A 10,583-nucleotide genomic window follows, 5' to 3' on the forward strand; every position below is an offset into this window, starting at 1 on the left:
CTAACCTGTTCGTCTTTTTGGACTGTGGAGGAAACCGGAGCACCCGGAGGAAACCCACGCAGACAGAGGGAGAACATGCAAACTCCGCACAGACAGTGACCCAAGCTGGGAATCGAACCCAGGTCCTTGGCGCTGTGAGGTAACAGTGCTAACCACCGTGCCGCCCTAGAAATCATGATTGGATTATTGAACCCCTTTATGATCGTATCAGGTCACCCTTCAGTCTTCTCTTTTCTGGAGAAAAGCAGCCCCAGCCTTTCCTGAGGGTTAAATGCTCTCAGTTCTGGGATTATTCTTGTGAATTTTTGTTGCTCCTTCTCCAGTGCCTCTATTTCCATTTCATCAATGACGATCACAAATGTTGATAGTGCTCCCAGTGCAGTCTAACCCTGGCTCCAAACAAGTTGAACAGAACCTCCCTGCTGTTCAATTCTATCTCTCTAGAATGGAACCCTGTATATGGGCCTCACACTTTAGGAAAGATGTGAAATTCTTAAGACAGGTTGCAGAGGAGCTTTACGAGAATGACTCCAGTGATGAGGGGCTTCAGTGAGTTGGAGGGACTGGAACAGCTGAAATTTCTCTCTTTAGATCAGACAGGCATTAGGATTGGGAATGGGGCCATTCATCCCATTGAGTCCATGCTGACTCTCTGCAGACCAAACCGTTTCCCTGTTCTCACTGCGTATGCCTGTGGATTTATTTCCCTGAAATGCCCGTCCAATCTCCTTTTGGAAACATTCCATCATCTCTGCTTCTCCCCCACTTGTAGGAAGTGAGTTCCAGATATTTACCACTTTCTTCAAATGCAAAAGAGGGACTGAGAGCACAAAAGGAGACAGTTTGACCCATTGTGCCCATGCTGGTTCTTTGCACATTATAAGCAACAAGGTCCAGGAAGTCATGTTATATGCTAACATGTGACTGGAGCTTTATTTTAAAAATGAATGTTGTATTCACCTAATTGCTTGTGGAAGCTGCATAGCTAGCAAGAATTGTATAAATGAATAATTTATTCTATTAATTTGATTAGCTAGAGGAATTATATTCTGTCAAATCTGGCTCAAGAATAAGGTTGATTGTTCAGTTCAAGTAAGAAGGAAAGCTATTGGCTTGCAGCAAGTGTCTTTTCAAACCAGTTTATCTTGTATTAACCGTATTCAGTTGTGGGACATGGGCGTCGCTGGCTGGCCAACATTTATTGCCCATCCCTAGATGCCCTTGTTCAGAGGGCAGTTGAGAGTCAACCACATTGTCTTACTGTATTTATTAGCTGCTGGTCATGAACAGATGAGTAAGTAGTGAGCCTTAATTGAGTTATAGTTAATCAATGAATAACAAATCAGTAGTTATCGTAAAAGATTGAGTTTTATTTGCTGTAAAAATTTAAGAGTTTAATTGCTGTGTATGTAAAGAATGTGCAATGAGGATAAATGTACTGGCGAGAGAGACCTTCAAGCTCTGATTAGCCTCAACATTTGAAACTGTGAGAATAAGGGATTGTATCGAATCAGATAAAGGGATAGTATGAACCAGTTCTATTGTATTCCTGTCTAAGATAATGAGCAAGGGTGGTCCAAGTAATTAGATACCAATTAAATTAATCTCGTGATCAAATTGATCAATTGTCATGTTGCAACAGGCCCAACTCTGACGTGAGGTAATGGTCACCTTGTGGATAAAAGTAGAGGTTCTGAAGGTCTTCCTTGCGAGCCAAATACTGAAAACTCCCGAGGCTGAGTTCCAAGGAAATTCCTGTCAGAGAAGGAACCAGAGAGGGTTACGCTTCTACAGACTGATCACCCGCATGAAGCTGTAAAAGTCAATGTCTTGAAGTTGTTCACAAAATCTTTTCATTGAGTAAACTTCTTTTTAAATTTACTATCCAGAGAATTCTGCCTTTGTCTTAATTGGTTAAAGTCTTGTCTGAACCAAAGTGAATTTATTCAATGGTAAGTTGGGAGTGGCTGAAATCAACTCAGTTCCAGATAACAAGATCAGAGAACAGAAATCTTCAATTTCAACACTTGCATTTCTATAGCGCCTTTCACAACCACAAGATGTCCCAAAATGCTTTCCAGCCAATGAAGTACTTTTAAAGTGTAATCCCTGTTGTAATGTAGGAAACGCAGCAGCCAATTTGCACACAGCAAGATCCCACAAACAGCAATGTGATAATGAGCAGATGATGTGCTTTCAGTGATGTTGATTGAGGGATAAATATTGACCGGGACACCGGGGATAACTCCCCTGCTCTTCTTCCAAATAGTGGCTGTGGGATCCTTTACATCCACCTGAGAGGGGCAGACAGGGCCTCAGTTTAACATCTTATTTGAAAGAAGGCTGTTCTGACAGTGTAGCACTCCCTCAGTGCAACGCTCCCTCAGTGCAGTACTCCCTCAGTGCGGCGCTCCCTCAGTGCAGCGCTCCCTCAGTGCGGCGCTCCCTCAGTGCGGCGCTCCCTCAGTGCGGCGCTCCCTCAGTGCAGTACTCCCTCAGTGCAGCGCTCCCTCAGTGCAGCGCTCCCTCTGTGCCACGCTCCCTCAGTGCAGTACTCCCTCAGTGCAGCGCTCCCTCAGTGCAGCGCTCCCTCTGTGCGGCGCTCCCTCAGTGCAGTACTCCCTCAGTGCAGCGCTCCTTCTGTGCCACGCTCCCTCAGTGCAGTACTCCCTCAGTGCCATGCTCCCTCAGTGCAGTACTCCCTCAGTGCGGCGCTCCCTCAGTGCGGCGCTCCCTCAGTGCGGCGCTCCCTCTGTGCGGCACTCCCTCCGTGCGGCGCTCCCTCCGTGCGGCGCTCCCTCCGTGCGGCGCTCCCTCCGTGCAGCGCTCCCACAGTGCAGCGCTCCCTCAGTCCTGGATGAGGAATGTTGGATTTGATTTTTGCCTCAGGTCCCTGGACTGGGATTTGAACCAAGAACCTTCTGACTCAGAGGTGAGAATGGTACCCACTGAACCACGGCTGATATTATAGACAACACGAAGTTCGAAAGTGAAAGTTACCCTTTAAAAACCCCCAGCCTTTGCCTCCAGTGTCTAAATCTAACAATAAAAACTTCAGTATAAATAACATGGATTTGATGACAAATGTTGAAGTGTTGGTTTAGAGCCACAAGTTTCAACTTCCCATTTGAGCCTGGGGCACCTTTCTGTCTCTCTGTTGCATGTGTCCATGACAGCCAGGCGATGGAGTTGAGGGCTGAATTTAGCTGAGAATAACAGCCTGCACCCCAATTGAGAAACTGCCATGGGTGTCGCACTAATACAGAGACAGGAAGGTGCTGGAGGACTGAGTGGGAAATGGGCCTCCAACCAATTGTTATATCGGTCACTCAGAGCTAAAGAGTAACCCATCTATTTAAATACATATACAGGGAAGAGGCTGCAATGAAATCTGTCCCTTTTAACCTGCACAAAAGCAGGAGGCTGAGATTGACAGGCTGCAGGAGGAGTCCATTCAGCCCATCATGCCCCTACTATCTCTTTGAAAGAACTCTCTGATTCATCCAACTGCTCTGTTCTTTTCCCACAGCCCTGAAAATTATTCCCTTTCAAGTCTTTACCCTTTGGAAAGATTCTATTGAATCTGCTTTCAGGCAGATCAGAACAACTCGCTGTGTCAAACAATAAAATAAAATCTCATCTCCCTCTCTGGCTCCTTTGCCAATTACCTTAGAGGGACTCACTTTCTGTTAAAGAGCCTGCCAACCCCTCTCACCCACTTTCCCTAAAGTGCATCAATCTCATCAGGAAAAGTCCAGAAAGTCAAATATTTTTACTGATAAAAGTTTATTAATGAAACAGAACATGGTTAAAAACAAACAGAAAATGACTTGAGCATCAAAGACAACCAGAGTAAAAGGATGTTCACAATGTTCTGGACCCAAATGGTTTCTCTTTGATTCATCTGTCGCCTGTTCCCTGCCCTCTTTGTGGAACACCTTCGCTCAGCCCACAAGCATGACCCTGACCTTCCGCTTGCTTGCCATTAGAATTCACCACCTTGCTCTCACGCTCACATTTCTGTCCTTGACCTGCTGCAATGTTCTGGAGACGCCCAACACAAGCTGGACAAACAGCTTTTGTGGATAATTTCAGTGGAAGTGTGCTCTCCCAGGCTCAAAGAGCATCAGCCCACTGGAAGCAAATTCATGAGACCGGCCAGTCCAGCAGAAACTCTCCCACTCTCCCACTTCATCAACTGTCAGAATGAACATGGTTCAGTCCTGGATGTGATTAACAGCAGCAATAACAACAGAACCCAACCCCTGTCATCATTCGTGAACTCGCTGGTGACTGCGCAAATTGGATAACTGAGCGAATCCCTTCCCACACACAGAGCAGGTGAATGCCCTCACTCTGCTGTGAACCCGCTGGTGTGCCTGCAGTGTGGATGATCTTCTAAATGTCTTTGTGCAGTGAGAGCAGCTGAACGGTCTCTCCTCAGTGTGAATGCGCTGGTGGATCATCAATACCTGAGAGCTTTTGAAGCTGCTCCCACAGTCAGAGCATTTAAAGGGTCTTTCATTGGTGTGAGTGACTTTGTGGTTCAGCAGGCTGGATAACTGAGCGAAACCCTTCCCACACTGAGAACATGGGAATGGGTTCTCCCCAGTGTGAACTCGCTGGTGTGCCAGAGGGTCGAAGACTCTCTGAACCTCTTTGTGCATGAGAGTGGCTGAATATTATCTCCTCAGTGTGAATGCGTTGGTGTGTCTGCAGATTGGATAACCAAGTGAAACCCTTCCCACACTCAGTGCATGTGAACGGCCTCTCCCCCGTGTGAATGCGTCGATGAGTTTCCAGTGCGGATGGGACCCTGCATGCCTTCCCACAGTTCCCACATTACCACGGTTTCTCCATGGTGTCCTTATGACTCTCGGGTTAAATCTCACACAGAACACGGGTCCAGTCTCTCCCCGCTGTGAATGCTGCGATGTATTTTCTGGCTGTGTAACTGGTTAAAGCTCTTTCCACACTCAGTGCACTGGAACACTGACTCGGTTGTATGTATGTGTCTCGGTACTTTTCCAGTCATACTGATGTTTATAACCTTCTGTGACAGACAGAACTGAGAAACATTTCTCCTTCTAGTTTCAAAGGCCCCGATGATATTCAGGTCCTGGTGACTTGAGTGACTCTGTCAGATGTTGATGTGACGTTTTGTTTGAGATTTCTGTCTGTAAATCCTCACCTTCTGATCGCCTGTAAAAGGAGTTTACAAAATTCACCACGAGCAACACGGTAGAAATTCAGAACAGACAACTCTAGTATCTATGAATATTTTTCCTCTCTCATTCCCCAAAAGCTGTAAGTCTCCATCCCACAGACACTCCCTCGATTCTCATTCTACTGTATCTGATATTCACTCTCCCAATTCTCCTGATGGTGCAGATTGAGAACAAAAGAATAAAGAACAAAGAAAATTACAGCACAGGAACAGGCCTTTGGCCCTCCAAGCCTGCACCGACCATGTTGCCTGACTTAACTAAAACCTCCGACCTTTCCGGGGACCATATCCCTCTATTCCCATCCTATTCATGTATTTGTCAAGATGCCCCTTAAAAGTCACTAACGTATCTGCTTCCACTACCTCCCCCGGCAACGATTTCCACGCACCCACTAATTTCTGTGTAAAAAATCTGCCTCATACATCTCCTTTACACCTTGCCCCTCTCACCTTAAACCTTTTCCCCCTAGTAATTGACTCTTCCACCCTGGGAAAAAGCTTCTGACTATCCACTCTGTCTATGCCTCTCATAATCTTGTAGACTTCTATCAGGTCTCCCCTCAACCTCCGTTGTTCCAGTGAGAACAAACCAAGTTTCTCCAATCTATCCTCATCGCTAATGCCCTCCATACCAGGCAACATCCTGGTAAATCTTTTCTGCACCCTCTCCAAAGCCTCCACATCCTTCTGGTAGTGTGGCGACCAGAATTGAACACTATATTCCAAGTGCGACCTAACTAAGGTTCTATAAAGCTGTAACAAAACTTGCCAATTTTGAAACTCAATGCCCTGGCCGATGAAGGCAAGCATGCCATATGCCTTCTTGACTACCTTCTCCACCTGCATTGCCACTTTCAACAACCTGTGTACCTGAACACCCAGATCCTTTTGCCTATCAATACTCTTAAGGGTTCTGCCATTTACTGTATATTTCCTATCTGTATTAGACCTTCCAAAATGCACTACCTCACATTTGTCTGGATTAAACTCCATCTGCCATCTCTCCGCCCAAGTCTCCAACCGATCTATATCCTGCTATATCCTCTGATGGTCCTCATCGCTATCTGCAAATCCACCAACCTGTATGTCGTCCGCAAATGTACTAATCAAACCAGTTACATTTTCCTCCAAATCATTTATATATATTACAAACAGCAAAGGTCCCAGCACTGATCCCTGAGGAACACCACTTGTCACAGCCCTCCATTCAGAAACGCACCCTTCCACTGCTACCCTCTGTCTTCTTTGACCGAGCTAGTTTTGTATTCACCTTGCCGGCTCACCTCTGATCCCATGCGACTTCACCTTCTGCACCAGTCTGCCATGAGGGACCTTGTCAAAGGCCTTACTGAAGTCCATGTCGACAACATCCACTGCCCTACCCTCATCAATCATCTTCATCACTTCCTTGAAAAACTCGATCAAGTTCGTAAGACACGACCTCCCCTTCACAAAACCATGTTGCCTCTCACTAATACGTCCACTTATTTCCAAGTGGGAATAAATCCTGTCTCGAAGAAGCCTCTCCAATAATTTCCCTACCACTGATGTAAGGCTCACCGGCCTGTATTTACCTGGATTATTCTTGCTACCCTTCTTAAACAAAGGAACAACATTGGCTATTCTCCAATCCTCTGGGACCTCCCCTGTAGCCAGTGAGGATACAAAGATTTCTCTCAAGGCCCCAGCAATTTGCTTCCTTGCCTCTCTCAGTATTCTGGGGTATATCCCATCAGGCCCTGGGGACTGAGGTTGATCCATGCCACTGCTCCTGTAAGAAGTCTCACAACACCAGGTTAAAGTCCAACAGGTTTATTTGGTAGCAAATACCATAAGCTTTCGGAGCAATGCTCCTTCGTCAGATGGAGTGGTCTCTGTTCTCAAACAGGGCACAGACACAGAAATCAAATTACAGAATACTGATTAGAATGCAAATCTCTACAGCCAGCCAGGTCTTAAATGTACAGACAATGTGGGTGGAGGGAGCATTCAACACAGGTTAAAGAGATGTGTATTGTCTCCAGACAGTACAGCTTGTGAAATTGTGCAAGTGCAGGAGGCAAGCTGTGGGGGTTACTGATAATGTGACATACTGCTCCTGTCCAGCAGACAGAAAGCATAAGAAATAAGAGCCTCAGCCAGTCATTTCTTTCCCTTCAAACATACTCACCTAATCGACCTCTGCTCGATCCTGCTGAAGCCCACAAAATTGGCCCTGCTCCAGTTTAGGGCCTTAACCTGTGGACCAGTCTTATCTTTTTCCATAGTTATTTTAAAGCTAATAGTGTTCTGGTCACTGGACACAAAGTGCTCCCTGACTGACACCTCAGTTACTTGCCGTCGATGAGGTTATGGGGATCGGGCCTGGAATTGTGGGTGCAGACTCGGTGGGCCAAATGGCTTCCTTCTGCACCGTAGGGATTCTACGAGAGGGAAAAGGAGAATTCAACTGCTTAAAGCAAATGAATTTATTTTATTTAGTTTTGTTTCAAACTTTATTTCAAACAGAAATCCATGGCAGATCAAATTAAATTAATTTTATTCCCTTTCAAAACTAATTCTTCGAATCGATGATGCTTACAAACAACACCCTGCTTCAACAATTACGACTCAAATGTACGATACTCCTTCAACTGGACAAATAAACTTGGAGTAAGCGTTGTGGATCATGACGGTGCAGAAGTCATGGCGAACCTCACACACCAGCATTCCCTTATCACACAGGAGAGTTGGAGGAGAGGGGGGAGCGCTTTCAGTGGTCCTGGTTTTGGAGAAAACAACTACACCTGCTTGCTGGTGTCTGATTTGTGGCTCAGGTTGTTTGATTTTAGCTAAACACAGGGAATGGTCTGCTTCAGGGAGGTGTCACTTTGTGGCCGAGTTAATTTCCTCAAAGTCCCCATAGCCTCCTGATGGTGTGGGGGTATTGTCACTGGGCTGGGAGCCCAGAGCCAGCCAGCTTCCAATCACACCACAGCAAATAGTGAAATCTCAATTCAATAAAAATCTGTCATTAAAGGCCTGGTGATGGCCATGAAACCATTGCCGTTAAAACCCATTTGGTTCACCGATGCCCTTCAGAGAAGGAATTTATCCGACTCCAAAATAAGACCAGAGGATGCTGGAAAATCTCAGCAGGTCTGGTAGTCCCTGTAAGTCTTTCATGTGAATCCAGGTCCACACGATGTGGTTGACTCTGGAATGGCCCAGCAAGCAAGCTGCTCAGTTCAAGGGCAGTTAGGGATAGACCACAAGCAAGGAACTGGGAACAATCTGCACAAAATATTGGCCAGTTATTTTCAGGTTGGAAATGTAAAGCTGCCGTTTTGCTCTCAGTCAGGAACAGATCCCAGTTTTACACCAATCTCTGATTTAACAGCACATTGGAGAGCTGGTGCAGACACGATGGGCCAAATGGCCTCCTCCTGCACCAACACTATTCTGTGAAATCTTAGAAAACAGGGAAATGCTGGAATTAAACTCAGCAGGTTCGGCAGCATCTGTGCAGAGAGAGAGAGAAACAGAGTTAACATTTCAGCTCTGTGACCTTTCCTGTGAACTGGGGAAAGTTAGAAATGTAACAGGTTTGGAGAAAGGGGCGGGTGGGACAGGGACGAAAGGAAGGTCTGTGAGAGGGTGGAAGGCAGGAGAGATTGAATGAGAGAAAAGTGAACCCCCCCCCCCCCCCCCCCCAGAGCCAAACTCCCTCAGAGGCTCCCACACTGCATTCCAACAAACTGAGCTGGATTGGACTGAATGGGAAGTCATGGGAATGTAGCCCTCACTGACTTCATGGATCAAGTACATTTCTGGATGGAAATTAGCTGCATAGACTCCAGCCTGGTTGTTGGTGTGAAACAGGAGCTGATGTCTATCTGTGTGTGTGTGTGTGTGTGTGTGTGAGTTCCTGCCTGCAGCTCCCAGAGAGTTTAAAATCCTGCATCTGTCTCTCTGCAGAGCTGCTGGTTAAAGACACATTTACAGCATTCATCAGACAGAAACTTCACTCTCATTCTCTCCCTCCCCTCCCCCAGCCAGTGCTTCTGTTAAAAAAAGTTTAAACGCTTTATTTTGCAGCTCTGATCTCTGGTGAATTATTAGCCACTAAGCACAGGGCACACACACACATTCAGACACCCGGACAGACAACAGGCAGATTGTAAATCAGAAGTGGGATTTGTAAATGCAGCAACAAAGAACTTTGCAAGATATTGTTTCAGTTCAGGCAACTTAAGGAAAAGTGAATTTTGCAAGAATCAGCAAAGGGTGCAAACCTGTAGCAGATGGAGTCCTGGATGAACAAGTTGTACAATCCACATTCAGACCTGGCCTCTCTCTCTCTCTGGCAGTGCAGGGCTGCGAGTTAATTGAAACCCATCTTCTCTCAGCTCCCAGTGCTGGTGATGTGAAGCTGGGAGTGGGGGGGAGGGAGAGCCTTGGGATAAACCATTTGCCTGGTGCTCACTAACCCCCACACACAAACACCCCCCCACACACTCAGAGACAGGTTGGTGTTGGACTGGGCCAGGTAGGAGGAGGTGTGTTCAGGTGAGGTGGAGGAGCTGTGGTTGGATAAGGATTGATTGGGGAGGTGTGGGACTCAGTGAGGTTATAAAAAGGCTGGCGATGCATTGTCCAGTCTCTCTCTACACGTGGGTTGGTAAGTATCAGGTAAGCTGTGTCTTTGTGAGTGAGTGAGTCAGTGTGTGCTTGCATGGAGTTCCAGCTCTGATATTGTAACCCCCCCTTTCCCAGCACAAAGCCCCTGTTCCTGGATCTCTCTCCCCACCATGGGAGAGGGGATGGAAGGAGTTGGAGAGATCACCGAGGGAAAAGATGTGCGATGGTGAGTATGAACCTCTTCACTTTCTGTCCGCACCTTTCCCGCCTCAGCCCTGCTTTTCTCTCTGTTTGCAGCCTCCTCTCAATCTCCCTCTCCATCTTTCTCTCTTTCAACCTTTCTCTCTCTCAATCTCTCTCTCAATCTCTGTCTTTCTATCTCTCAATCTTTCTATGTCTCAATCTTTCTATGTTTCTGTCTCTCAATCTTTCTCTCTCTCAATCTCTCTCTCAATCTTTCTATCTCTCAATCTTTCTCTCTCTCAATCTCTCTCAATCTTTCTCTCTCTCAATCTCTCTCTCAATCTCTGTCTTTCTATCTCTCAATCTTTCTGTCTCTCAATCTTTCTGTCTCTCTCAATCTTTCTCTCTCTCAATCTCTCTCTCAATCTTTCGCTCTGTCTTTCTCAATCTTTCTCTCTCAATCTTACTTTCTATCTCTGTCTTTCTCTCTCTGTCTTTCTCTCTCTGTCTTTCTCTCTCTCTGTCTTTCTCTCTCTCTGTCTTTCTCTCTCTC

The sequence above is a fragment of the Mustelus asterias genome, unplaced genomic scaffold (genome assembly GCF_964213995.1).
Source record: "Mustelus asterias unplaced genomic scaffold, sMusAst1.hap1.1 HAP1_SCAFFOLD_113, whole genome shotgun sequence".
NCBI classification, from domain to species: domain Eukaryota; kingdom Metazoa; phylum Chordata; class Chondrichthyes; order Carcharhiniformes; family Triakidae; genus Mustelus; species Mustelus asterias.